Here is a 27,419-nt window from a genome sequence, read left to right as displayed (position 1 = left end):
TCAGGAAAGTACTTTTTCCCCCAAAAAAAACAAAAAGAAAAAAGAAAAAAGAAGACAACTGAAACCAGAGCTCAGGCTCCTGACTTGCTGACTGTCTTTCCGTGTTAACACAGTGTTTAGTAGATGTCTGGATTTCTTTGGAAACAAAGATGCTGGGCCATGACAAGACAGTAAAGTTAACAGAGTCCTAGTTCACCCACAACTGCAAACCTTATACAAAAGAAGGTGAACCAATTTTACCACTTAAACACCGAATCTGTGGACACCAAATAGGATGCCAGCATCCATGAATTTTTTTTCATATTTACATAATACTGACTGAGAAATTTTTATTGTGGTAAAATATATATAACATGAAATTTACCATTCTGACCATTTTTAGGTGTACAGCTCAGTGCCATTAGGTACATTAATAGGGTTTTACCACTATTACCACCACCCGTCATCCCAGACTGAAACTCCACACCCATTCAACTACGACTCTTCATTTTCCCTTCCCTCATCCACTGGTAACCATTATTCTCCTTTTTATTTCTATGATTTTGACTATTTCATGTCCCTCATATAAGTGGAATCATGTATTTGTCCTTTTGTGTCTGGCTTATTTCACTGAGTATAATGTCCTCAAGGTTCATCCATGTTGGAGCCTGTATGAGAACTTCATTCCTGATTAAGGGTGAATAATACTCCGTCGTATATGTGTATAGCACATTTCGTTTATCCATTCATGTTGATGGACATTTGGGTTGTTTCTACCTTTTGCCTGTTATGAGTAATGCTGCTATGAACACTGGAGTATTAATCAAGATTTTAAAATAATGTTTGACTGTAGCATTATGACTCATAACTGTGTCGGCATGGCTGAAAGAGCAAGGAGGTGTGCCATAAGTCCTCATTTCACACCAAAGATTTGACATTACTTCCATATCCTCTACCCAAATTAAACAGTTACTATCTATAAAGATTAGTTGAGACTCCAGGACAAAAGAAGAAAAAGGAGGAGGCGGAAAAGAAGGAAAATGAGGAGGAAGTAGAAAAGGAGGAGAGAGGAGGCAGGACGAGAAGGGAAATGAGAAGAGGGAGGAAGAAGAGTAAGAGAATTCTTTCGTATTTGCCTAAAACCATGGGAAATTTGAGGTGGAATGCTTGAAAAACTGATCCTAGTTTCTGATTCGCAGAGCACGGCCCCTGGCTTCCAACACCACCCCCCACCCCAGAGGGTTTAAATACCACAAACAGGTCTGATTAATTGGAAACCAGAGGCTTCTAATTCTAAGAGAAGGTGCGCTGTATCAGCACTAAGACCAACTTGGAGTGGCTTAGGGGGTCACATTCTACCTACACCTTATTACATTTAAGTCCTTGGATCTAAGTCATTATGGCTTTGGAAGGACAGGAGGAAAGAGACACCGCTGTTTCTCTCCTACATCACCTCCCTCTCTTTTACTTACCTAGAGACAGCTGGCCTGTCATAAATCTACTTAGAAGCGCTAAGAAGCTACTTAAGAATAAATAATACAGTACTCTTGGGCACACTTTGGCAACACAGCGGCCAAAATACAGGGATGGTTTGAAGGGCCTTACAGCTGTGAATGATTTCAGGAAACTCAGCTGAGGCTTGGATCGCTTATTGCACTCTGCTGTAATACATGGATTGGATTATTATGCTAATGACCATGCTAAAAACAATATAAAGTTCACACTTTTTGAGCTTTGTTCAGGAGAAGATGTTATTTTTATTATTATTTTGAAACCATTTCAGACTTAGAAAAACAGACTTAGAAAACTTTTGTTTTCCTGCACCATTCGAGTCAGTTGCTGGCATGCTGCTGTCTCCGCTGAGCCAGGAAGGCAGGGGGGGCTCAGACGATTCGTTCTTGAACACATAAGAAGACAGGAGTGGGAAATCTCAGAAATAAGTGGAGGGATGGCTGCGGGCAGTTGCAGGGCCAGTGAGCGTCTCATTGTCACTGTTGCCCTGGTTTCACCTCCAGCCTATTTGTAACATGATTGACATCTGTAAATGATCTCCAACTGAAGTCCTCTCCACTTCCGCTCTCTCTCAAACTATTTGTTCATCTTAAAGCTGTTAATTCACCAGCTCAGAACCCTCCGGTGGTTCCCTTTTGCTAGAATCTTACCATATGAAGCTGCAATTGTTGATTAACATTTAAGGCTCCTCACGATAGGACTCTAAACTGCTCTGGGCAAGCCACTAAACCCCTAGGTGCCTCAGTTTCCTTATCTGTAAATGGGGATGACAAGAGGACCTACCTCATGAAGCTTGTGTTAGGATTAAATGAGTTATGATATATAAAGCATTCAGAACAGTGCAAGTGCTTATGTAAGCGTTACCCATTATTATCCAATGTCACCCTACTTCTAACACCATGTAAGGCAAACCCAACCACTCAGTTCCCCAAGTATCCTCTCTGGGCTCAGTTATAGCATAAGCTCCAGAGATGGCCCATTGCCAATTTCTCAGTTCAGGTCCTAGTCACCCGACAAGGTCCAACGCAAATCTTACTAACTCCACACAGACTTTCCTGCTTGCCTGGAGGAAAGGGATCTTTTCACTCACTGAAAGCCTTATACATGTATCTCTTGCTGTTTCATGTTGTAGTTACTATAATCATGGCTTAAATGAGAGGCAAAAATAAAAATGCTTTGTGTATTTTAAAGTGCTGCACAGATGTGATTCTAATAATAATGGCACATCTGCTCCCCACCACAGTACTGTGAGTTGCACGAGGGCAGGGATCACATCTATTATCTTTGTTTCTCCCAAAGGCCTCTATGCAATAAAATTTGAGTAAATTTTTTCAATGGATGAGTAAATGACTAATATTGTAGGATAGTTAGTTTATCAGATGTGTTTCCCATGGAAAGGTCACTGAGGGAATGGAAAGCATGATGCAAACATGTTGATGGGAAGAGGGGAATATTTTCCAGTCATGGGTATATTTCAGATAGGGCAGGCTTGTACAGAGGGCCATGTGCAAAGCTCTGAGAAGCCCGTGGATGGGCAAGTCAGAAGGATGTTCAACATCTCTTTTTAAAAGGTTTCTTCAGAGCCTTCTCTGCAACTCAAACCAGGGAATTGCTCCAGGCTTTGCTTCCCACCTTCTATTTCAAACCTCCCTCTCATCAAGTTTTCCTGGTTTCATTCCGTGTCAGTTACAGTTCTTAGTCACAAGCAACAGAAACTGTAGAAGAAAATTTACTAGGACAGTGGGGCCTCAAAGAATAAAAGAAGCTAATGACAAGGCTTGGGAAAAGACAGGACTAATGAGAACTATAGCAGTCCAGGCAACCCTCATGGTGCAGGAAGAGCCAGTATACAGAAGGCTCTCACAGTTGTATCCCTCACATATTTGACCCACCTGCCACGGTAAAGCCCAGGAGAGAAAGACTGATTAGCCAGGCTAGGTCAGTGTTCATGTAAGGCTGCATGGGAGAGGAAGTGGTCCATTTAGCTTCTGACATAGGAAGGAGGCACAATGTCCTATCAGAGGTACCCACAGAGAGGCAAACTCGATTCCCTGAAAGGAAATCAGGGTGCTGTTGAGAAGGGGAACTGAGGCTAACAGCTCAATTACCAAATAGAGCCGACATGCTATGCTTTTGGATCTGTGTCTTGATTCTCCTTTCCAACCTAGCCCATCTGGATGGACAACTATTTGTACAGCTCCCTGGTGTTTTGATTCTACTTCTCTCCCAAGAGGCTGCCTTTCTTTCTTGGTGGCATGTGCTGCTTCCTAAGAGCAAAGGGTGCCACGCCCCATGCTACTGGGATGCCCAAGCCGAGGTCCAGTGCCCTCTGCCCATGCTTATCTGCAAATGTGATCGAGATCAGACAGAGAGCGCTTGACGGCCTATGACCTGAGGCTCAGGGAAATAGAAGGTCACAGTAGACAGAGAAGGTGAGAAGCAAAGCAAAACTAAGTTAGCCCTGTAGTCATGCCATTGCATCCCTTCCCCACTGTGCATTTAGTACTAAGGAGAGTAGGGAGGAGTCAAGAAGAGCCATCTCCATTTTAAGTTCTGTTATCTGGAATTACCGTCTGCAGCAAGGTCTGGTGTAAAAGGGACAATGGAAAATTAGGGAAAGTTTGCTGGGGAAGTCATTTCTGGGAAAGTTCTCCTCATTTGCAGAACATGACACAGGACCGGGATAGTCAACTGCATGTGACATCTGGACCTGTGGCAAGCCATCTTGGGGTTATAAGGAAACAAGTCTGAGGACAAGAGCCTACTCCCTGAGGAGCCTATTCCCCGAGGATAAGAAGAAAAAGGAATCAGACTGGATCTTGATGACGTTGCTTCTTTGGAACTTGCGAAGTCCTCCAGACTTTCAGAAATATCAGATAATATATTCCATTACTGTTGATGATAGTAGTTGTGTTTTCTGTTATAGCTGAAATCACCCTACCCGATAGAGCCTCTAGTCACTACTCTAAGCACTGGGCACATTCTAAGACCCACTGACATCATCTAACCTTGGAGCCTACAGAGGGAAATTCTCCCCATTCAAAGAAGGAAAAGCTTTCTGCAGCTGTACAGTTAACACATGTCTCAGACCAGCCCTCCTCCTCCTCCTCCTCCTTTGTCTTTTTTGGACAAGCATCATGTAATTTGGGACCATAGATATTGGGTAATTGCCATAGCAATGATTAGGGATTCACTTCAGGAATAAGGAAATATAATTATAGTCCCATTGCAGCTTGTTTCCATGACAACAGGGGCAATTGTAATTGATCAGCAGTTTTCTTCCTAAACAGATCCGTGAGTCTCATTCAAATGAAATGCTAAAGAGCAATTAACTATCCTCATCAAACAAAGTAGAGGAAGGAATCACATTATATTTTGTGTGGCATTTTGGAGGCTCATCCCTGACTTGGGTAGTCTATGAAAATATATGGTACTCAATGGACTATAAAGTACCCAGTTACCTCATAATTATGACATAGACAGGATATATCATGAAAAATTCAAAGAAGTAGAGGAAAGTTTAGAATCTTAAAACAAAGACACTTAGAACTGGAAGTCAAAAGTTTGCCTTGGCCCAGTCCTGTGTCTACATCACACAGGATGAGGAGTCCAACCCGCCTCCAAACCTCTGTACGGCTTCCATGCTATCTATTCCACTCCTCAGTTGCCCCACCTGGAGAAAGCCATGATCTGAATAGACTGAGTCTTGGTCTATGCTCCGGAAATAGAAAACTAGTTATCAACCTCCTCTTTATCTCAGTAATAATGTTACCTGCATTTGTAAAATACTATTTTAGAGCAGATAGTATTTTTGTCCTCATAATAATCCCAAGAGACAACATATCCACATAACAGGTGAAGGGGCTGTCTTGGCTAAGGGCTCATAGATCTTGAGTGAAAGCACTTTCATTCACAAGAGGACCCTGGCTCCTGGTCTGTTCTCTCCCACATACTGTATTTCCAGTAATTGCTATAACTGATTCATCAACCTCCTTCCCCCTCGCCTGATATATTTAGCCCACCTTCATTAATTCTCCTGCGTAGTCCCTAATTTTCATTCATTTGATGGTTTTTGTACCTCTTCTCCAGTCCCTGTTAAATGTCAGTACATCCCAGGTTCCTACGGACAGAGGATAAATGATCAAGAAAAATAATAAGTCTTTCCTGACTTCATCTTCCGAAAAACAGCATGGCCCAGTGACCTAAGACAGACACCGGCAATCGGAACCTGAGCTTCACTGGAAGTATTGGAGACATGTTGTCTCATCACACCAACTCTGTAATTTTCCCTTTCTAGCACGTAAGAGGGATGGCAATACTCTTTTACCATGGTGAGAAACAAGGATGGATGAGAAGACTGTTGCCTTGGGAAGAGTCAGTATGGTGAAAAGATCAATATTCACGTACTCGTGCATTGAATGAATAATCACTGAACACCTGCTATGCGCCAGGCACAGTTCTAGAGGCTGGAGGGAAAGGGAAAGGCACCCGTACAGGCCTACTCTAATGGAAAGGTAGAGGAAGTTGTGAGAACAACAGCGGGGGGTAGGGGGTGGTTTCATTTTAGGCTGAGGGGGTCTGAGAAGCCGTGGAAGGTACGTTTTGTTCAGAAAAATGAAGGATGAAGAGGAATGAGCTGGTTGGAGGAGGTAAGGATGAGGGACGGGGTTATTCCAGACAAAAGGATTACCATGTGCCAAATCAGCTGACTTGGGTTCTAGTCACATCTCTAGCACTGTGATTTCTTTGAGCCTCAGTTTCCCCATCTGTAAGGTGAAGGTATTGGATCAGGACTAAAAATCATTTCAAACCTTTAACATTGGTGTGTCTGTGTGTGAGTGTGTGTGTGAGTGTGTGTGTGTGTGTGTGTATGTCTACTGAATAAGGGTATCATTCAAATAGAGAGTAGGATTTATATTAGCTTTTGGGGTGGGGGCGCTTGGCGGAGTGTATGGTGTCAACCACAGGCAGGTAATTTAAGTAGGCAGTTTCAAATATGACTTGTATCTCTTTCCCCATCTCCTCTCTCCCATCAAAATGCCTGCACCCCCCAATGCATGGGCTCAATGCCCTCAAGTAAACGTGAGCAGCCGCTTACCCTTCCAAGTTAGCCTGCTCTACTCAGCAATGATGTCCTACTTCAAAATAATCCCTTTCTGTTCCACCCTATTTCTACCTCCTATTTTAGGGGTTTGGGGGAGGAAATAAGCCCCTACTCTCCTCTGCAAAGATGAACTTATCACCTCAGCCAGATATGACCTTTCCAATTCCACATTCATTCCTTTAAAAAAAAAAAATCTTTGAGATATAATTCATACCATAAAATCCAACCTTTTAAAGGGTACATTTCAATGATTTTTAGTATATTCACAGAATATACCATCACTACCACCTAAGTTTAGAAGATTTTTATCATCCCCCAAAAGAAACCCCATACCCATTAACAGTCACTCCTCACCCTACTCCGTACCTGGAACCGCTAATCTTTCTGTCTCTATGGATTTGTCTACTTGGACATTTTGTATAAATGGAATCATACAGTAGGTAGTCTTTTTTCACTGGCTTCTTTCAATTAGAATAATATTTTCAAAGTTTATTCATGTCATAACATGGATCCGTATTTCACTCTTTTTTATTCCCAAATATTCCACTATATGAAGATGCATCACTTTGTATCCATCATCTTTTGATGGACATTTGGATTGCTTCAACTTTTTTTTCTTATTAATACAGTATGTATTTGTCTTCCCTCTGTCAAACCGTGAGCCAACCACTTTCCCCAGGCTGCCTGGGGAGGCATAGGAAAAGGAACATACAGGGCAGACCAGACACAGGAGAATAACTATGGGAGATGGAGACGGCTCCTTCACATGGCGAAGAGGATGAGAAAGGCCACCATCGGGCAAAAGAGCCCCATGGCCTCTGAGAGGCCAAAGCCCAGAATGGCACCGGGGAAGAGCTGTTGTTTCAGAGAAGGGCTCCTGGCAAAAGCAAGACAAGGCTCACACACACAGTCTAGGTCCAGTCCCAGAACCAGTCACCCTACTGTGGCAGCCCCGCCCCAATGAACTTGGCTGCTGTGTCCATGTCCCTTGAAATGGCGTTGGTTTGGAAGCTGTGGCTAGAAATGAATGAGGTCAGGGTATGTGGGGCTGCCAAGCTGCCGAGGCTCTCAGCTGTCAGTGTCGCGGTCGTTTCAGCACCAGTGCAGACAGCGATCGGCTTAGCAGCTGAGAGGTGCTCTGACCAAGGAGAGGGTGGAGACAAACTGGGTGCATGCATATATTTTCAGGGGATGAGGGGCTGTGGCAGGAGAGCTGCTCCCGGGGCAGAGAAGACAGAAAGGACTGTTTCAACTTTTTGTGCATTATGAAAACACTGCTATGAACATTTGTGTACAAGTTTTTGCGTGGACATATGCTCTTATTTCTTTTGGGTACGTACCTCAGGGTGGAATTGGTGGGTCATATGGTAATTCTATGTGTAACATTTTGAGAAACTGTCAAATTGTTTGTCAAGGTGACTGTACCATTTCACATTCCCACCAGGAATGTCTGAGGGTTCCGATTGCTCCACCTCCTCAGCACTTGTGAGTGTATGTCTTTTATATCATAGCCTTTGTGATAGGTGTGAAGTGATTTCTCATTGTGGTTTTGACTTGCATTTCTCTGATGGCTAATGATGTTGAGCCAAACGTTTTTATACATCAGCGGACATTTTTATATCTTTAGAGAAACGGCTATTCAATTCCTTTGCCCATTTTTAAAACTGTTTTCTTTTTCTTTCTCTCTTTTCTTTTTTTTTTTCCTGGTCTTTTTATATGAGTCATAAGAGTTCTTTACTTATTCTGAATATAATTCTTATCAGATAAGTGATATGCAAATGTTTTCTTCCATTCTGAGGATTGCCTATTCACTTTCTAGATGGTATCATTTGTAGCACAGAAGTTACTTTTGATGAAGTCCAATTTATCAATTTTTTCTTTTGTCACTTGTGCTTTTTGGTATCTAAGAAATCATTGCCTAATCCAAGGTCGTGGATTTACTTCTTTGTTTTCTTCCAAAAGTTTTATAGTTTTACCTCTTCTATTTAGATCTGTTACCCATTTTGAGCTCATTTTTGTAAATGCTGTAAGGGGTCCAACTTTATTCTTTTGCATGTGGCTGTGCATTGTCCAGCATCATTTGTTGAAAAGACTATTTTTTACCTACTGAATTGTCTTGGCACTGTCACTAAAAATCAACTAACCACAAATATAAGGGTTTATTTCTGGTCTTTCAATTCAAATCCATTGAGCTATATATGAGAAGTGACCAAACAATATGGTGAATGTTTAAATAAAAAATATTTATTACAGGAAGACACATTGCCATTAATCCCCTTCAAAATACTCCCACTCGCTTCAAATATACTTATTTCATTGTTCCTGCCACTTTCTGAAGCAGTTCTGGAAGTCCTCTTTTGTGAGTGTCTTTAGTTGTGCTGTCATGGCGGCCTCAATGTCCTGAATTATTTTGACTTGGGGAAAAGCTAGAAGTCACACGGTGAATAAGGTGGATGAGGACACACCACAATGTTTTTATTTGACAGAAATTGCCACATACCAGAAGCGATGTGTGACACGGAGCGTTGTCATGATGGAGGATGATTTATGACACACTTTAAAACGTACCGTCTCTCAACAGTAGCTCACACCCGGTTGACTGCACAGAACAAATTGAAACTTGTCACACACTGTTACTAAGGTTTGATGTGCTGCTTCTTGTATTGAAGATCCTGCCTTTCTGTTGGATGGTACTCGGCGGCAGCATTCACTGTATTTTGTGATCACAACACAAAGGCTCTGTGTCACACATCGCTTCTGCTACGGCAATTTCTGTCAAATGAAAATATTATGATGTATTCTCACCTACTGGATCTGGCACCATGTGACTTCTGGCTCTTCCCCAAAGTCTAAATGACCATGAAAGGTTAACGTTTTGAATCAATTCAGGACATTGAGGCAGCCACGACAGGCAACTAAAGACACTCATGAAGGGGACTTCCAAAATTGCTTCAGAAAGTGGCAAGAATGACGGGATAAGTGTGTTCAAAGAGAGAGGGCGTATTTTGAGGGGGATTAATGGCAATGTGTCTTTTACTGTAATAATTTTTTTTTAAATTTAAACATTCACTGTATTTTTTGATCAGACCTCATAGCTCTCCTTATGCCAGTACCATATTGTTCAGATTACTGTAGCTCGGTAGCAAGTTTTTAACTCGGGAAGTGTAAGCCCTCCAAGATTGTTTTGGCTATTCTGAGTCCCTTGCATTTCCATATGAATTTTAGGACACACTTGCCAATGTCTGCAGAAAAGACAGACAGGATTCTGAATCTGTAGATCACTTTAGGGAGTATTGTCATCTTAACAATATTAAGTTTTCTGATCCATAAATATAAAATGTCTTTTGATGTATTTAGACCTTTAATTTCCTTCAATGATAGCTTGTCATTTCCAGTGCACAAGTCTTATACTTCATTTGTTAAATTTATTTCTAAGTATTTTATTCCTTTTGATGCTATTATAAATAAAGTTATTTTCACAAATTCATTTTTGGATTGTTCATTAGTAGTGTACAGAAATACAACTGAAATACAAAACTTCAATCTTGTATCCTGCAACCTTAATCAACCTTGTTTATTAGTCTAATTGATTTGTTGTTGATGATGATGATTCTTTGAGATTTTCTACATGTAAAATCATGGCATCTGCAAATAGAGATTTTTTTTCCCCTTTCCTTTTTATTTCTTTTTCTTGCCTAATTGTCCTAGCTATGACCTATATTACATGACAATACAGTATTGAATAGACATCCTTGCCTTATTCCTGATCTTAAGGGGAACACATTCATTCTTTTACCATTAAGTATACTATTAGCTCTGGATTTTTTGTAGATGCTCTTTATCATGCTGAAGAAGTTCCCTTCTATTCTATTTAAGTGTTTTTTATCATGAAAGGGTGTTAGATTTTTGTCAAATGCGTTTTCTGCTTCTATTGAGATGATCATGTCTTTTTGGTCTTTTACTCATATGGTGTATTATATTGATTGATTTTTGTATGTTAAACTAATGATGTACTCCTGGGATAAATCCCACTTGATCGTGGTGTATGATGCTTTTCATATGTTGCTGGATTCAGTTTGCTAGTATTTTGTTGAGGATTTTTATATCTATATTCATAAAGAAGATTGATTTGTAGTTTTCTTTTTTGTTTTGCCTGGTTTGGATATTAGAGTAACACTGGTCTCATAGAGTGAGTTGGAAAATTCCCTCCTATTCTATTTGCCACATTCACCCTTACATGGCAATCTCTTCCATTCCCGATCTGAAATGTTCATGCCTTGCTTTTCAGCCACTCCAAATCCTGCCCATCATTTGGAGCCAGCTCAAGGGCTCCTCATTCCTGACCCTTTCCTGACTGTTCCTGTCCCAGAGTGAGCTCCCCCTCCCCGGAGTCCCTTCCGTTCTCACTACAGCTAAAATGCTGTAGCTGTGCAGCATGATATAGTAAATGCTGAGTATTAGGTCAAAACTGGAAGCAGGACAAGTAGAGTCCCAGTAAGTAGGAGAGCTTCAGTCAGGCAGCTGAAGGCAGGACACTTGAGCCGGGTGACTCAGGACTAGTAGGGCACTCAGGGCCATGTGACTAGCTCCCAGGGAAGGCTGCAGCCACCTGAGAGGCAGAATAGTGGATGGTTAAGAATGGAGTCTTTCCTACTAGTCTTAGTGGCTTAGCAACTTACTAGCAAGTCACTCGCTACCCTTAGTTTTGTCATCTTTGAAATGGAGATAATAATGTCAACCTCAGAGTGTCTTGGTAAATGTTATATGAGTTCATTTATGCCAAACACATTGCATTAAGTTCAATAAGTGGTAGCTTTAATATATGCTACAGGATGCCCTCTTTGAAAAAAAGGGTTTGTGGTTAAAGGAATCTTGGCGATGCTCTATGCTACACCCTTCATCCCTCTTCTCACAGATTCCCAGGGTAAATTAGCATAGTAAAGGCTCTCAAGTCCTATGTGAAGGATCCTGTTTAATTTGTTTTGGCCCAGAATTTCCCAAACCTATTTGCCAAAATGATCCTTTCTCCCCTTTTAAATTTAACACAGTCTGGGAAACACAATATTAGTTATAATTAATTAATAAAGGAAGTCCTATTAAGTTGTTAAAAACTGATCATGTTTTACTGTTGTCCTTTCCCCACAGGCATGTATAATTTAACAGCAGCAGTCTAAGAGAAATGAAGGCTTCTAACCTAGAGAAAGAACAAAATGCTTTAAAAGCCCAAAGGAAATGAGAAATTTTAGGCAGAAGATCAATAATGAGTTATTTCTGGCCATGGAGACATTTCTAGAATTACAGATTCTTGGAGTTAAAGTTCAGCTCCTTTAAATCCTCACCCAGCATTGAAATTCCCCTTCATCAGTCCTGACCTTGCAGGTACACACCGCCTCTCCATTTTTTAGGCAGCTCTAGTAATTAGGAAATTCTCCTTCACATCATGCTGAAATCAGCCTCCGGGGAACCTCTATCAAAGACCATGCTAATGGAATTTAGTGGCTTAGTGAGAACTGTCCATTTTGGAGATAGCAAAATGAACAGAAATTTTGTGAATCATTACACCGTGTAAAGTAACACGTCCAGTGAATTGAAAATAAGAATTGTTGAAAACAACATCCATCTCTAAATAGGACAAATAATCAGAAGTTGAGATATACTATAAGCAATGAATGTAATATTTCCTTCAAAGGTGGAGTTATATGGCAATTGTCAATTTCCAAGAAGAGGGGAATACATATTTTTTAACACATTGATTAAATTTATTGGGATAACATTGGTTAGTAAAATTATATAGGTTTCAAGTGTACATTTCTATAACACATCAGCTATATATTGCATTGTGTGTTCACCACCCAGGGTCGGTTCTCCTTCTGTCACCATATATTTGATCCCCTTTTCCCTCTTCTACCACCCTCACTCCCTCCTTATCTTCTGATAACCACTAAACTGTTGTTTGTATCTATGAGTTTTTGTTTGTCTTGCTCGTTTGTTGCTGTCAGTTTTATCTTCATTTGATTCTTAACTTTTTCTCTGATGCATGACAATCTCAAGATCCATCCATGTTATCGCAAAAGGCAGTATTTCATTTTTTTCTTATGGCCAAATAATATTCCACTGTTCATACGTACCACATCTTTATCCAATCATCTATTGAAGAACACTGGTGGTTTTCAAGTCTTGGACACCGTGAATAGGGCTGCAATGAACATAGTGGTACATGTATCTTTACAGACAACCGTTTTCAGATTTTGGGGGTAGATTTCCAAAAGAGGGATTGCTGGATTGTATGGTAATTCTATTCTTAATTTTGGAGGAACATGCATGTTGTTTTCAATAGTGGCTGCTAATTTAAATTCCCACCAGCAGTGTATGAAGGTTCCTTTTTCTCCACAGCCTCTCCAACAATTGTTATTATTTGTCTTGTTGATGATAGCCATTATAACAGGGGTGAGGTGATAGCTCATTGTGGTTTTGATGTGCATTTCCCTAATAGCTAGGGAAGTTTAGCATTTTTTCATATATCTGTTGGCCGTTCGTATGTCTTCTTGGGAGGAGTGTCTGCTCAGGTCCTCTGCCCATTTTTTAATAGGATTGTTTTTTCTGTTGTTGAGTTGTACAAGTTCTTTATATACTTTGGATATTAGTCGCTTATCAGAGGTGCTGTTTGCAAATGTCTTCTCTCATTTGGTTGGTTTCTGCTTTGTTTTGTTGGATGGTTTCCTTTGCTGTGCAGAGCTTTTTAATTTGATATAGCCCCATTCATTTATTTTTGCCCTTGCCTTTGAATTCAAATTCATAAAATCCTCTCTGAACCCAAGGTCCATAAATTTAGTATTTATACTTTATTCTGTGCAGTTTATTGTTTCAGGTCTTATGTTTAGGTCTTTGATTCATTTTGAGTTAATTTTGGCACACAGTGACAGATAGCAGTCTTTTGCACATGTCTTTCCAATTTTCCCAGAACCATTTATTGAAGAAGCTTTCTTTTCTTGATTGTATGTTTTTGGCTCCTTTAATGAAAATTATCTGCCTGTATATGTGGGTTTATTTCTGGGGTTTCAATTCTATTCCACTGGTCTATGTGTATACTTTTCTGCCAATACCATACTGTTTCGATTCTTGTCACCTTGCTTTATAGGCTGAAGTCAGGGAGAGTGATACCTCCAGCCTTGTTCTTTTTTTCTTAGGATTGCTTTGGCTATTCGGGGTCTTTTGTGGTTCCATGCAAATCTGACTTTTGTTGTTGTTGTTGCTCTATTTCTTGTAAAAAATGCTTTTGGAAAAAAAATGCTTTTCAGATTTTGATGAGGATTTCATAAATCTGTGTATTGCTTTGGGTAATAATATGCCAGTTTAACTATGTTGATTCTTCCAATCCATGAACACAAAATATCTTTCCATTTCTTTGTGTCTTCTTCAATTTCCTCTAATAATGTCATAGTTTTCAGTGTGGAGGTCCTTCACATCCTTTATTAAGTTAATTCCTAGGTATTTTATTCTTTTTGTTGCAATTGCAAAATGAATTGTTTTTATTAATTTCTTTTTCTGAAATGTCGTTGTTAGTATACAGAAATACAATAGATTTTTGTACATTGACTTTGTATCCTGCAACTTCACAGTATTTGTTTATTGATTCTAATAGCTTTTTTTGGTGGAGTCTTTAGGCTCTTCTATATAAAGAATCATGTCACCTGCAAAAAAGGACAATTTAACTTCTTCATTCCCAATATGGATGCCTATGATTTCTTTCTCTTGCCTGACTGCTCTGCCTGGGACTTCCAATACCATGTTGATTAATGGTGGTGATGAGGGCATTCCTGTTTTGTACCTGATCATAGGGGAAGAGATTTCATTTTTTTACCATTAAGTATGATATGAGGGTTTGTTGCATTGGCCTTTATTAAGTTGCGGTACTTTCCTTCTATACCCATTTTATTAAGGGTTTTAATAATAAATGGATGTTGTATCTTATCAAATGCTTTTTCTGCGTCCATTGATATAATCATATGATTTTTATCTTTTATTTTGCTTAAGTGGTGTATCTCATTGATCGACTTGTGTAACCATCCTTGTACCCCTGGAATGAACCCCACTTGATCACAATGTATGATCTTTTTAATGTATTGTTGTATTTGGTTTGCTAGTATTTTGCTTAGGATTTTTTGCATCTGTATTCATCAGAGATTTTGGACTGTAGTTTTCTTTTTTGTGTGTGTTATCTTTACCAGATTTGGATATCAGGGTAATGATGGCCTCATAAAATGAGTTAGGAAGTATTGTTAAAACAGTTTGAGGAGGACAGGTATTAAATCATTTTTGAATGTTTGGCAGAATTCACTAGTGAAGCTATCTGGTCCTGGACCTTTGCTCTTGGGGTGGTTTTGGATGAGCATTTCAATTTCCTTAATGGTGATCAGTCTATTTAAAATTTCCAGTTCTTCGTGATTCAGTCTAGTAAGGTTATATATTTCTAAGAACTTGTCCATTTCTTCTATTGTCCATTTCTATTCAATTTGGTGGCATATAGTCTTTCATAGTATTAATGTGTGATTTTTTTCTGTGGTATCCATCGTAACTTCTGCTCTTTCATTTTTGAGTTTATTTGTATCTTTTCTCTTTTTCTCCCTAGTGAGTCTAGCCAAGAGTTTGCCAATTTTATTAATCTTTTCAAAGAACCAGCTCTTTGTTTTATTACTTTTTTCTATTGTCTTTTTAGTCTCTATTTCATTTAGTTTTTTAAAAGATTTTTATTAAAATATAGCTACATACAATATTATATTAGTTTCAGGTGTACATCATAGTTATTCAACAGTACCCAGTTGGCACTATACTGAGTTATTATCACATTATTCATTATATTCCCTATGCTAAAGTATTTCATTTAGTTTTGCTCTAATTTTATTTCCACCCTTCTGCTGACTTCGGGTTTCATTTGTTCTTTTCCTAGTTCTATAAGACATAATGTTAGGTTGCTTATTTGGGATTTTTTTGTTTCTTGAGATAGGCCTGCAACGATATAAATTTCCCTCTTAATACTGCTTTTGCCTCATCTCAATAATTTTTATACAATATATTTTCATTCTCACTTGTTTCTGTTTATTTTTTAATCTCTCCTTTTATTTCTTCTTTGACCCAGTCATTCTTTAATAGCATGTTGTTTAATCTCCACATATTTGTGCTTTTTCCTGATTTCTTTCTGCAGTTGACCTCCATTTCAAAGCCTCATGGTCGGAGAATATGCCTAGCATGATTCCAATCCTCTTAAATTTGCTGAAGCTAGTTTTGTGTCTCAACATATGGTCTATCTTTGAGAATGTTCCATGTGCACTAGAAAAGAATGGATAACCTGGTATTCTAAGATGAAATGCTCTATGAATGTCAATTATGTCCATTTGGTCTAATGTATCATTTAAGGCTGACACTTCCTTACTGATTTTCTATTTAGATGATCTATTCATAGCTGTCAATGGCGTATTTGGGTACCCTACTATAATTGTGTTTATGTCAGTTTCTCCCTCTAGTTCTGTGAGTAGTTGAATTATGTATTTTGATGCTTCCTCATTGAGAGCATATATATATTGATAAATGTTATGTCTTCTTGTTGTATTGTCCCCTTTATCATTATGAAGTGTCCATCTATGTCTCATTACTTCTTTTTATCTTGAGGTCAGATATAAGTATGACCTCATAAGTATTCATAAGTATGAATACATCCACTTTTCTCTGGATGCCATTTGCTTGGAATGTCAATTTCCATCCTTTCACTTTGAGTCTATATTTGTCCTTGTAGCTGAAATGCTGTCTCTTGGAGGCAGCATATTGTTGGGTTTTGTTTCTTGATCTAATCTGATACTCTGTGCTTTTTTATTGGTGTATTCAGTCCATTTACATTTAGAATGATTATTGACGTATGAGGATTTTCTATGGCAATTTTATCTTCTGTTTTCTGGTAGCTCAGTGTCTCCATTATTTCTTTACCTTTGCGTTTCTGTCTGATATTTTAGTTTGATGGTATTCTATGATTTTTTTTACTCTGTTCCCTCTTTTTTATGTTACTATGTCTTAGTTCTAGATTTTTTTTGAGTGGTTACCATTAATTTTATGTAAAAGAAAGTTTCATATATACAGTAGTCCTTTTTCTTCAGCATGCATCTTATTCCCATTTCCCTTTGCAAATTCGCACCTTTACTTCCTCCCCTTTTATGGTTTTGTTGTCACAAATTATCCCTATTTATGCTATAAGTTCATTTTTGGGTTACAGTAGCAAATTGTCTTCTTCTTTTTCTTTTTTTATCTTCTTCACCCTTTATGTTATGTTTAAGTGTATCATGCCGTGTTCTGTGTAAGGGTTGCCATTTCCGGCTTCTGTGTGTCTGTTAGTAACCCTGCTCATAGTTTTGTATCCTTTTGTCTTTTTATCTCAGGTCAAATAGCCTCCTTCAGTATTTCCTGTAATTCAGGCCTTGTGGTGGAAAATTCCTTCTGCTTCTGTATATCGCTAAAGGTCTCCTTCATATCTAAAGGATAACATTGCAGGATACATTATTCTTGCTTGGTAAATTCTCTCCTTCAATAGTTTGAATATTTGGGGAATAAATATTTTAAATGACTTTTATTTTCCCATTTTTTTAATTTTAAAAATATTTAGAGACATTTTTAAAAACTCTTCATCCAAAACTTATCCTTCCAGCTTCCTTTGTTATAAAAACAAGTGTTAATTTAAAAATAGCATATGTCTCATAAATGTAAGTTTATCAACAAGAATCAAAAATATGAACAGTTACATTACCTATATTTTACAGAAATGTAGCTGTTTGATCCAATGTAGAATGTTCCAAGGCTTTGTAAAACTTAAAATCTTAAGGAAACTCCAAGGGGTAAATGGAATAGAACTTAAATGGGAAGAGAACAACCAGGGTCCAGGCATAATTCAATAAGAAATCAGGGACTTGGCAAATCCATAAAAAGCATGAGCTATGTTTTCATTGGACAGTCCTTCCAAAGGAGAACTTTTTAGACATAATCTCATTTTGCATTAAAGAGCTACTTGGTCACATTTTAGTATCTGTATCTCATTCTAATACGGTGAGGCAAAAAGATCCACATTCCTATTTTAAAGCTGAAGAAGCTGAAAAATCAAAACTGATTCATACTGGAAAATACTCATCTGTCAGTACTGACATTCCAACAATTGGGTGAGTTCAGCACTAGCTGTGTTCTCCTTTCATTGAAATAATTCCCTTCAGTTAAATTTGATAGTTTTCTCACTAAAGACAATGGAAATCAAATAGAGGCGTGTCGAGGAAGAGTCAGTATTAGTTAGGACCAATAAATACTGCAGGTGAGCACTGCGGAGCTTATGTACATTGCTTGCCTGAGGATTCTGTAATTTGTGCTCAACTGTAGTGTTTATTAGAATTTGCTGACTGACACACATGATGAGGATATTTTTGTCCTTGCCCTTCAAACACAGCAAGAATATTACAGATTATATCATTTATTCTTTCAACATGTACAGTAAGTCCTCACTTAACATCACATCACAGATAAGTTCTTAGACAGTATAACTTTAAGCAAAACCACACCTACTGAAACCAATTTTACTATTGACTAACTGACATAAATGAGAGCTCCATATTTCTGGTCACAAAAACATCACTAAACATCTAAATGAAGACCCCAAACACTTATCTAATGTTAAACACTGAAATAAAGGTAAGCTACACATACATTTAGAAAAAATTAATAAAAATGAGTAAATCATTCTTCCAACTCAGCTATTCCAGTTCAGCGTTGCTAGTGGCCACAGCCTATTTAGGGCACAAAGTGGGACCCAACCCTAGACAGGATCTCTTCCATCACAGGGACACACACACACACACACACACACACACACACTCAGACGGGGTCAATGCAGAAATGCCAGTTCACCTAACGTGCACATCTTTGGGACGTGGGAGGAAATAGGAGTCCCTGGAGAAAATCCACGCAGACATGAGCAGAACGTGCAAACTCCATACACACAGTGGTCTGGCGGGTAATCACTTTTTTTATCCTTCTCATCAATGTTATAATGAAACAATACTGAAGGAGAAACATCATTCAAGGACTTGCTACAAGAACCGTATTATGGCAATTTATGCAGTGCCAGGCATTCATAGGAAACATTTTTTGAGCACCAAAGATGAGGCTGAATAAAATCTGGTCCCTGCGTTCATGGAACTGGCAGTTGAGTGAGAGAGCCAGACAAGAAAATCAATAATTTCCATAGAAAGTGACAAGTACCTGCAGGAGCCAGGCACGTGGAGCTAGGGGAATGCAGGGAAGGGCAAACATATCAGATCGGAGAGTGGGCAAGGGCTTCTCAGAGAAGCTGACTTCTAAGCTGTCAGTAGCAGAATTTAACCATCTCCGACTCTGACTTCAGTTCCCAGCACTGAGGTAAGAGAGTACCTCCTGACACTGCTTTTCTGAGTTCTTGACACTGTCTGTCATGGCCAGATATAGTGCCTGTGTTTGTTCTGAGAGAGACAGAAAGAGAGAGAGACACATAGCAAACAAAGAGTGGAAGTGGAAAGCTCATTGCAGACAGGTTCTGGAAGTTGCCAGGCATGTCCAGGGGTATGAAGATGACCACCCTGTGCCTGAGCAGTCTGCATCCTGACATGGGTATAAAATCTAACCTATGACCACCCTTTCTCTTTGCCAAACAATGGCACATGGAAATGATGTCTCCTTCAATCCAAGGAAACTTGTTGATCCAAGCCAGTGAGAGGCTACCTCTGCCACCAGTGAGGGCAGCGAAGCGAAGGCACAGATCCCAGTGCTCTCCCAGGAAGTAGGACCAGACTCATTTGCCAACTCCTTAAAGTGACTTCTCTACACAGAACACACCAAGTACCCCAAGGCTTCCACCTTCCTAGAGGTAGGACACATCTGTGATTCTGCTCCTGCCTCTTTTGGGACCCCATTCTCCACCTGGTAACCCTGCCAAAGATCTGGAAAAAAAGTATAAGTTATTACCTTAGATTGTCCTCCAGGGTCTCCTCATCGGAAGAGAAGGTTCCATTGCTAACACTCTGGGGAGAGTGACTCTTCTTTCCTGCGAATGCCTCCCGGGACAATGAAGTGTCTTTCTTTTTCCTTTTGCCAAACAACTTCTTAAAGGGCTGGAATTTGCCTCCCTTCTTCTTGTCTGTGGATTACAAGATAAACATTCACTGCAGTTTGACAGGGCTGCACCTCGGAGCATAAGAGCAAATTACAACTGAGCTGCCTCCAGCCCAGGGAGCCGGGGCAAAGGGCGGCCATTGGAGTGACTGAACGACCAAGCCCTGTGCCAGGAATGAAAGGGCCAGGGCCTATCCATGCACAGTCAGGAGGAGACAAGCCAAGGGCACAGTAAGTTCTCTGCCTTCCTGGCTCCCAAGAAGCACCTGGGGACAATGTGAAGGGGTTCCAAGCTTCATGGTGGCAGGAACAGCACCCCCTTGCACATGCCACACAAAGGGGGTATCTGCTTTCTTTAACAAAGCAGATGGCCTGTGCCCTTCTCCACCGAAGAAGCTGAGGAAAACACGTAAGCCAGACAGGTGTTTAAGAAAATTTATTTATGTATATAATCACCTCTGAGAACCACTCTGTTTTAACCTTTGTTAGACACATAAGAAAACTACTAACTATTGGCATAAACTTTGGCCTCAATTCCCTCCATCCCCGTATAGTTCCAGTTTATTTCTCTTGTCTTCTTTTAAAATCTACTATGAAGAGCCCCAAAGGAGCTGCTATGAACATCTTTTCCATGTATTACTTCATCCAGTCAGGACCCAGGCTCATGGCCAGCATTTCTTACAGATATTTTAGGTAATACCTTTCAGTTCTGCTCCTTCAGACACAAATTCCTCCACATCGCTCCACTCCTACTTAGGAAAGGAAAGTATAAATCACCCCACACCAGAAGCATCTTCTCAGATCTTTCCTTTTCTTTAAGAAGTTTAAAAAGCCACTTATCAAGTGGTCAATCTTTTTCTTAAATTACTCAACCCTTACTACGCAATCACTGCTCTAACAACTTTACAAATATTAACTCAATCCTCACAGCAATAGGATGAGGTAGACACTATAAACATCCCCTTTTACAGATGAGGAACCTGAGGCATAGAGAGATGAAATGACTTGTCTGCGTCATGGGAAACATATCTTTGAAGCTGGAGTCAGGAGCTTTAAGGGAAAAGGAAAGATGAAACCTCAAAACATGTATAGAAAAATCCCTGTACAAAACACAAAGGTATGAGACCCCAACTGAGGATCAGAGCCCCCAGAACTTTGCTGGCCAGAGTCTACAGAGAAATCTGGGTATAAAAATGAGATTTAATGATGTTCCAGGTAGTCATCTCATTTCCTCTGGGGATCTTAAGTTCTGGTCTTTCTGAGAAAAAAATTTGAAGTGAGGAAGAAGTGGTTTAGACCATTTTGTCCTAAGCAGTGGCAAAGGGCAGTGAGGAAGCAGACGGAATCATCCCCAATTGCAAAAAGACAACGTCTGGGATCTCACCATAAGTGCAAACAGACCTTCAAACATCAGCGGTCTCTGAAACAATGTTGTATTATATCACATTTGAAAGGAAAGGAGATTTATAACGTATCAGATATCCCCCATATATAAGGCTCTGTGCTAGGCATGCAGTGCTCAAAAGTTAAATTTTCACTATATATTATTTAAAAGACAATAAAGTATGCAATACAATTGAGATCATATTGCTCAAAAATGGTAAAAAAAAATTGGATACTTTGATTTCAGAATGTTTGTATATCTCAATGCTTATTTATTCGGAAGTAGAGGCCAGAGATTTTCATGACACCTGCTTTTGGTTCCCACGAGTAAAACTGCCAATGGATAATTTTAAAAAATTATAAGCAGTGGATTTTGAAGACCATCAAGGAACATTAGGCAAGTGTTAAAAGTACTGACCTTATATAAATGAGTCAATTAAAAATTTTAAATTAAAAATATTTCTATATGGTGCCACAGGTATCATTAAATTATTATATAATTGGTCTTTGGTATTGACAGATGCAATAAATGAATATTTCCTCTATGACCATCCAATGCTCAAAATCTGTAAATGACACCATCATTGTAAATGGTCAAACAGCAATTATTGCTACATTTCACTTATTTCTGAGATAAATTCTTCCTTTTCTCCTTTTACATCAATGACCTTTTTCCCACTGCAGAAATATCTAACCCCACATTCTGTAATCAGACATATTCTAAAAGACGATAGCAAAATTCTAAAAAATATCAGTTATGACATCACCACCATCAGCCTGGGCCCACCAATCTAGCTTTTCATCTAAGTTGAGAATTTTAGATTACATCAGAATTCATTGATAAGGAAAAAAATCATCACTTGCTCTAAAGCCAAGGTGGATAGCGTGGTGTTTAGTTGAGCTGGAACCCAGGGAGTTAACTCTAATTGAAAACAAATTAGTTTCTCGAACAGATCACTTGTAATATATTTAACTCATGGGTGACTTGGTCTGTGTGGTCAGCCAAGAGGGCTGATGGGGTTCTTTGTGTTGCCTCAGTGCCCAGCATGGTGGCAGCCACCATACAAAATATGTGTTGTGTGGCATCAGTCATATTGCTGGGCAGACAGAAAGTGAGCAGAAGCTGGAAGGAGCTGAATCCAGACACAAGGATAAGGACAGCCGTGGGAGGCTGCTAAGCCAGGAAGCCTGACTCGGAGAACTTGGGAGCTGCCTGCAAGCACAGGACGGCCTCCTTCAGGTGCTTCGTCGGGAGCGCTGGCCTGTTTGAGGACTGCTTGTGAAGCAGGCACGCGAGCACTCTGTGCTGCACATTTTATGGGCAATCACTTGGCATGAGACCACACATATCCCGGAGGACGTGTCAAAGTCCAAATGTCAGGTAGAGCACTTCCTAAGTAATACTCAAGAAAGGCTGTTTCAGCAATGGCTTAGTTATCAGGAAGGTAAAAGAATAGTAAAACCTGCCTGAACTATCCATCCAACAATAACCAATCCTCCTGACCATGAGAAAAAAAGCCTCTGAGTCCTCAGAACACCAATTTCTTCGGAGGAGGGGTCAGAACATAGAAACTTACAAGGTGCTCCAAAGTCTTAGTGTTTGCTCACATCTCAGTTATAAAAAATAATTTCCTCCTTCTTCATGTCCAAAATTAATAACAGCTTTTCTGTCAAAAGTATCTTTACACACCTGAAACTAATAAAAAAAATTTAAAAAAAAGTATCTTTACATTTTAAATAAAATTTAAAAGTTTATTTTTATGATTATTTTACTATTGACTATGGCAATTAATGTTCCAGGACTAATTTATGAAAAGACTCAGTAATTACTTTTAGGCACACCCTACATCCAGAGAGCAAACTGTGATTAAGCAACATTAATAGGGAATAAACTTTATAAATCAGAGACGGAGTTATACTCTTATTTACTCAATTTCCCAATTTTGTTCTGAAAATTTGGTATAAGATCTCTCACATCAAAAAAGCAAATACCTAAATGTTATGACACATTTGTGCACATTTGTGCTGAAAACCTAAACATGTGTTTATAAATATGCATTAAATAAACTATTTTATGATCAATTTATGATTTCGGGCCTGTATTAACAGTCTGTCTTCATAGAATCAACTGGTTTAACTGCATGGGCATCACTAGCAGCTCTTTGCTTGACAAATAACACCAACTGTTATTGTGAATATTTTTGTACAGCTGGGGCCTAAAAGATCAAAGCAATTTTAACAATATAGTAAAACAGAGCACTTCTGCAATGTTAATATGAAATATTCCAAAACATAATGCCAAGTGGAATATAGTTTAGCAAAGTCTTCTCCAACATTAGAGTATTTAAGACGACATTTTATAATTCTACAACACAAATTTACTTTTGCTGGGTGGTTGGGGCAGCAGGCAGAAGAGCAGAGGGAGAAGGAAGAAATGTTCTCTCTGTTAAATTTGTTTTTTTACTGGCTGCAGCTAGTTAAGGGTTAAGTGTGTGGGCCCCAGAGATAAGAGTAGTTGGCCTGAGTCCTGATCCCATCTCTTACTGGCTATGAAACATCTGCTTACCAGCCTCTCTGGAAATGTACCGTCTGAAGCTGTAAGACTGAATTTATAGGAGAAAAGGAAGTGGGTGACACACTGTCTCAATATTTTACCATTTTTGTGTTGCCATTTTTTACATGAAAGACCGTATATACGCATATACACTGCCTTCAGGGATCACAGTGATTTTCATTCTTTAAGTACTGAAATGAATTAACTTATTTTCATCATCCAATAATTACTTTAGGGATTCTTTTTATTTTAAAAAATTGCTTATTGTCCATTATTTCATGCATAAAATTATGTAATTGCTAGTTTATGTAGAAGATTCTAAAAATTAAAAACCACTGGGCAAGTCAAGCAAATCTGATTCATTTTCCTTTTGTCATAAGGATGCAAATGTTACATTTTCATTTCTCAGTTTAAAATAATAAAAGCATACAATTTCTCTGTATTGCATTATTTATATGGTATGCTTCCAAATGAGAAACAGAATTTCCTATCGTAGTTCATTTGGAGCATCATAAATGTCTTAGTCAGGGGTTTCTTAGAATGTGCTCTGTGGATCGGTACCAGGTTCTTATTCAAAGAGCAGCACATTTGAGATTCCAGGTAAAATAAAGTTAAATATGTTTCTTAACCATGGGACCTTTCAGAGTTGTTAATATGCTGCAATGATATCATTGTTGCTCTCCAAAAGAGCCTACAATATGCAGTGCTTCCCAAACTTGTTTGACTATGGGAACTTGACTTTCTGGGTATCCGTCATGACTATCCTCTGGGTATCCTCTGAACACACTCTGGGAAACACTCGCCTTCATCATTTCTTTCAAACATCTTTTAGTTTCTTTGCATATATTTCAAACATGGACCTCCCCTAAACTCTGGATTACACTGCTCAGTAAACCTGAGGTGAACTGAAGTTGACTGAAACATTTCGGTTAAAGAAACCTAATGTCTTAGGTCAAATTCTGATTTCAAACTGGCATGTGAATAGCACACATTAGAACATGGTACCCAGCCACTGTCTGAATCCTGTAATTTTACTAATTTAAGGGGAATTTTGCAATGCTTTTCTTAGCTCTGGAACATCAGAGTACTTTGGAGAAGACACTGTTCAGCTAATAAGATTACCAGAACTGCCCTAGGGTGCACAAGTATTTGGTGACTATCACTCTTTTACCGACCCCTACAATCCTCGTACACTTCAATTGAGAGTAAGGATTTGGCAACACATCAGACAGACTGTGTTGTTTGGTGCCATGTGGCTGAGAGGAGAACTGAGATTCTACTTTCAGAGAGGAGGAAAAGAGTACCATGGTAGCCTGTCAAGTTACATGGGGGAAGAAGAAACAGTTTTCTCCTCTTCTGGGGAAGCCTGGGGAAGAGATTTGCTATTTATTGTGCTGATTCAGAGAATGAAGAGAAAGGACCAATAATCCTCTTTTAGAAGAGGGTGGGGGTCCTTGGAACAAATGGTGTGAGGCCCAGGGCTGGTAGTGGCTGTAGCTTCCACAAGTCGGCGGTCCTGGACAGTTGGATGGATGGGACTTCTAGGCAGGACCAGAGCTTGGATTTCCGTTCCTCACCCAGAATGTCACTTTCTTCCTTCTCAACGTGATAAAATTCTATTCATTTCTCAAAGCCTATGTCCTTGGAGCTTTTCCCAAGTCCCCAAGGCCAGGGATAATGCATCACGCCTTCCTCCGGCTTCCGTGCACTTGGCTCATGCTTCTGTCATGCCACACCACGTGTTAGGAGCTGAATGGTGGCCACCCACATTCATATGTCAAAGTCCTAACCCCCCACTATGGTCAGAATGTGACTTTATTTGGAGATAGGGTCTCTAAAGAGATAAATAAGGCAAAATGAAGTCATGAGGTGGGCCCGACTCCCATATAACCGGTGTTCTTATAAGAAGAAATTAGGACGTACAGAGGGAGGACCATGGGAAGACAGGGAGGAGACCGCCATCTACCAGCCAAGGAAAGAATCCTCAGAAGAAACCAACCCCGATAACATCTTGATCTTGAATTTCTAGCCTCCAGAATCAGGAGAAAATAAATTGTGCTGTTTACGCCACCCAGTCTGTGGTAGTTCGCTATACAACCTTGGCAAACTAATACACCACCAAATTACAGTGTGCTATTAAAGAGATCACAGTGACTCCACTGTTTTGTGACTCTGCCTTCGTATCTTTACAGACGTTCCTCTTCAATCTGGAAGGCCTTTCTCCAATTGCCTAGAGAACTCCTAACTATCTCCCCAAACACATTCCAGGTGTCAGGGTCCCTGGAAAGCCATTCTTGAGTACTCCTGTCAGAAAGAATGATTCCCTCCTCTGTCTCCGTTTGTGCGTGTACAGACGCCTGTTACAACACTGCAAAGCGTGCCAGAGCTCCTGGGTAAAGGGACTGGGTAAGATCCCTGGGTACAGGGACTGCACCTTGTCGCTTCTGCATGTACAGCACCCATCATGATGCCTCACAGAGAGCAGACACACATTAACATGGGTCTACTGTTCCGTGGCCCCTTAGGGCCAGAGCTGTTTTAGAAATCAGAATTTTTCAGACTGCATAAAGGTATATTTAGACCCCAGTGGGGTCTGTGACAGCACTTTATAATCAAATGCAATATTTCTGGAAAACATCTCTATTCACCTCGAGTTTTGCTAACAAATGAATTTGTGCCAAACTTACAAAGAACTTTGGGGATTCTGAAAGTACAGATAAAGGATGATGATCTCTTTACACAGTACAGTCAGTTCTGCAATCACACTTGTTTTGAAAATGCAAATTTGTTCCAGTGTGATTGATCGACACGATCTCGTCCAGGAGGAACAGTAAGCGAATGCAGATTGCTGCACACAGCTGAGCGGAGGTGTGGAGGAATGTGCACACACATGTACACCGTAAGTACCTACTGGTTACCCCGATTGACACTTGTGCTACGTGATATACCCACGCACATGTGGTGTTACATTTTTCTGTCCAATTTCAGGGGACCCTCCTCCCACCACCGCACAATAACCCACAAGCGGCAGCCCTCCGATGATACTCCAGCCCACAAGTAAACTTCACTTCTTTTTCAAGGTAAAGTGCTATATTTATTGTAGTATTTATGAATTTTATTACCATTTAACATGCAAAATTGCTACATTTTTAAAATTAGGTTCCCATCCTTTTAAAATACGTCACTGATAAGTTTTTGTGTGTGTGTGTTGTGCTACTATCCCTTTTTTTTCATTAGCCCTTGGTTTTCATTCCATGATTTTGCATAGCACGTTGATATTTAGCAATGCATGTGTCACACGATAGCAGAATCGACTGCATATCTAAACAAAACCTATTGAATTATGTTGTACTTAGGTCTACACACAGGACTTATTAATTAAAATGACAACTACTTGGCCGTTTCTTGGGCCCCCTATTTCTTGAAACCACATCAATTTTTATTTTTTCTAGTCTTCCCCATTCGTCTATCTCAGAACTCCCTTTAATACGTTTTACAACAATTCAAAAGAGAAACCAAACAATATTTAGAAATAGTAACAGGAGCAGATATGGTTTTTAATATGAAGTCTCAGTGTTTGGCCACATTTCTCCCACATACTAGATGTGTGGGTGCTGGCTCTTTTCACTGCCAGTTTCTGCCACTTGCGTTTCAGAGCGTGCTGTGAAGCAATGGCCGACTTTGAGGGGAAAATATTGGCAGGGGGAGCTGCCTGCT

General features: G+C 39.6%; 1 protein-coding gene and 1 pseudogene across 3 annotated transcripts in view; both read right to left on the bottom strand.

The window, feature by feature from the left end:
* CRACD (capping protein inhibiting regulator of actin dynamics) overlaps positions 1 to 27,419 on the bottom strand; it is a 258,990-nt gene that overhangs the window by 39,936 nt on the left and 191,635 nt on the right. For both annotated transcript variants that reach the window (XM_081060940.1, XM_081060939.1), the window contains exon 3: positions 19,619 to 19,790. The gene's annotated coding sequence lies outside the window, so the exon portion shown is untranslated. The remainder of the gene's footprint in view (positions 1 to 19,618; positions 19,791 to 27,419) is intronic.
* LOC308499172 (ATP synthase F(0) complex subunit C2, mitochondrial-like) overlaps positions 7,358 to 27,419 on the bottom strand; it is a 64,465-nt pseudogene continuing 44,403 nt past the window's right edge. Inside the window, exons 3-4 of the transcript in view lie at positions 19,619 to 19,790; positions 7,358 to 7,808 (exon numbers count right to left, since the gene is read on the bottom strand). The product of the transcript in view is annotated as an ATP synthase F(0) complex subunit C2, mitochondrial-like (transcript). The remainder of the gene's footprint in view (positions 7,809 to 19,618; positions 19,791 to 27,419) is intronic.

This window comes from Rhinolophus hipposideros, assembly GCF_964194185.1.
Source record: "Rhinolophus hipposideros genome assembly, chromosome: 1".
Classification (NCBI taxonomy): Eukaryota; Metazoa; Chordata; class Mammalia; order Chiroptera; family Rhinolophidae; genus Rhinolophus; species Rhinolophus hipposideros.
Note: the sequence above shows the minus strand (reverse complement) of the source record. Positions and strands in the feature narration are given on the sequence as shown.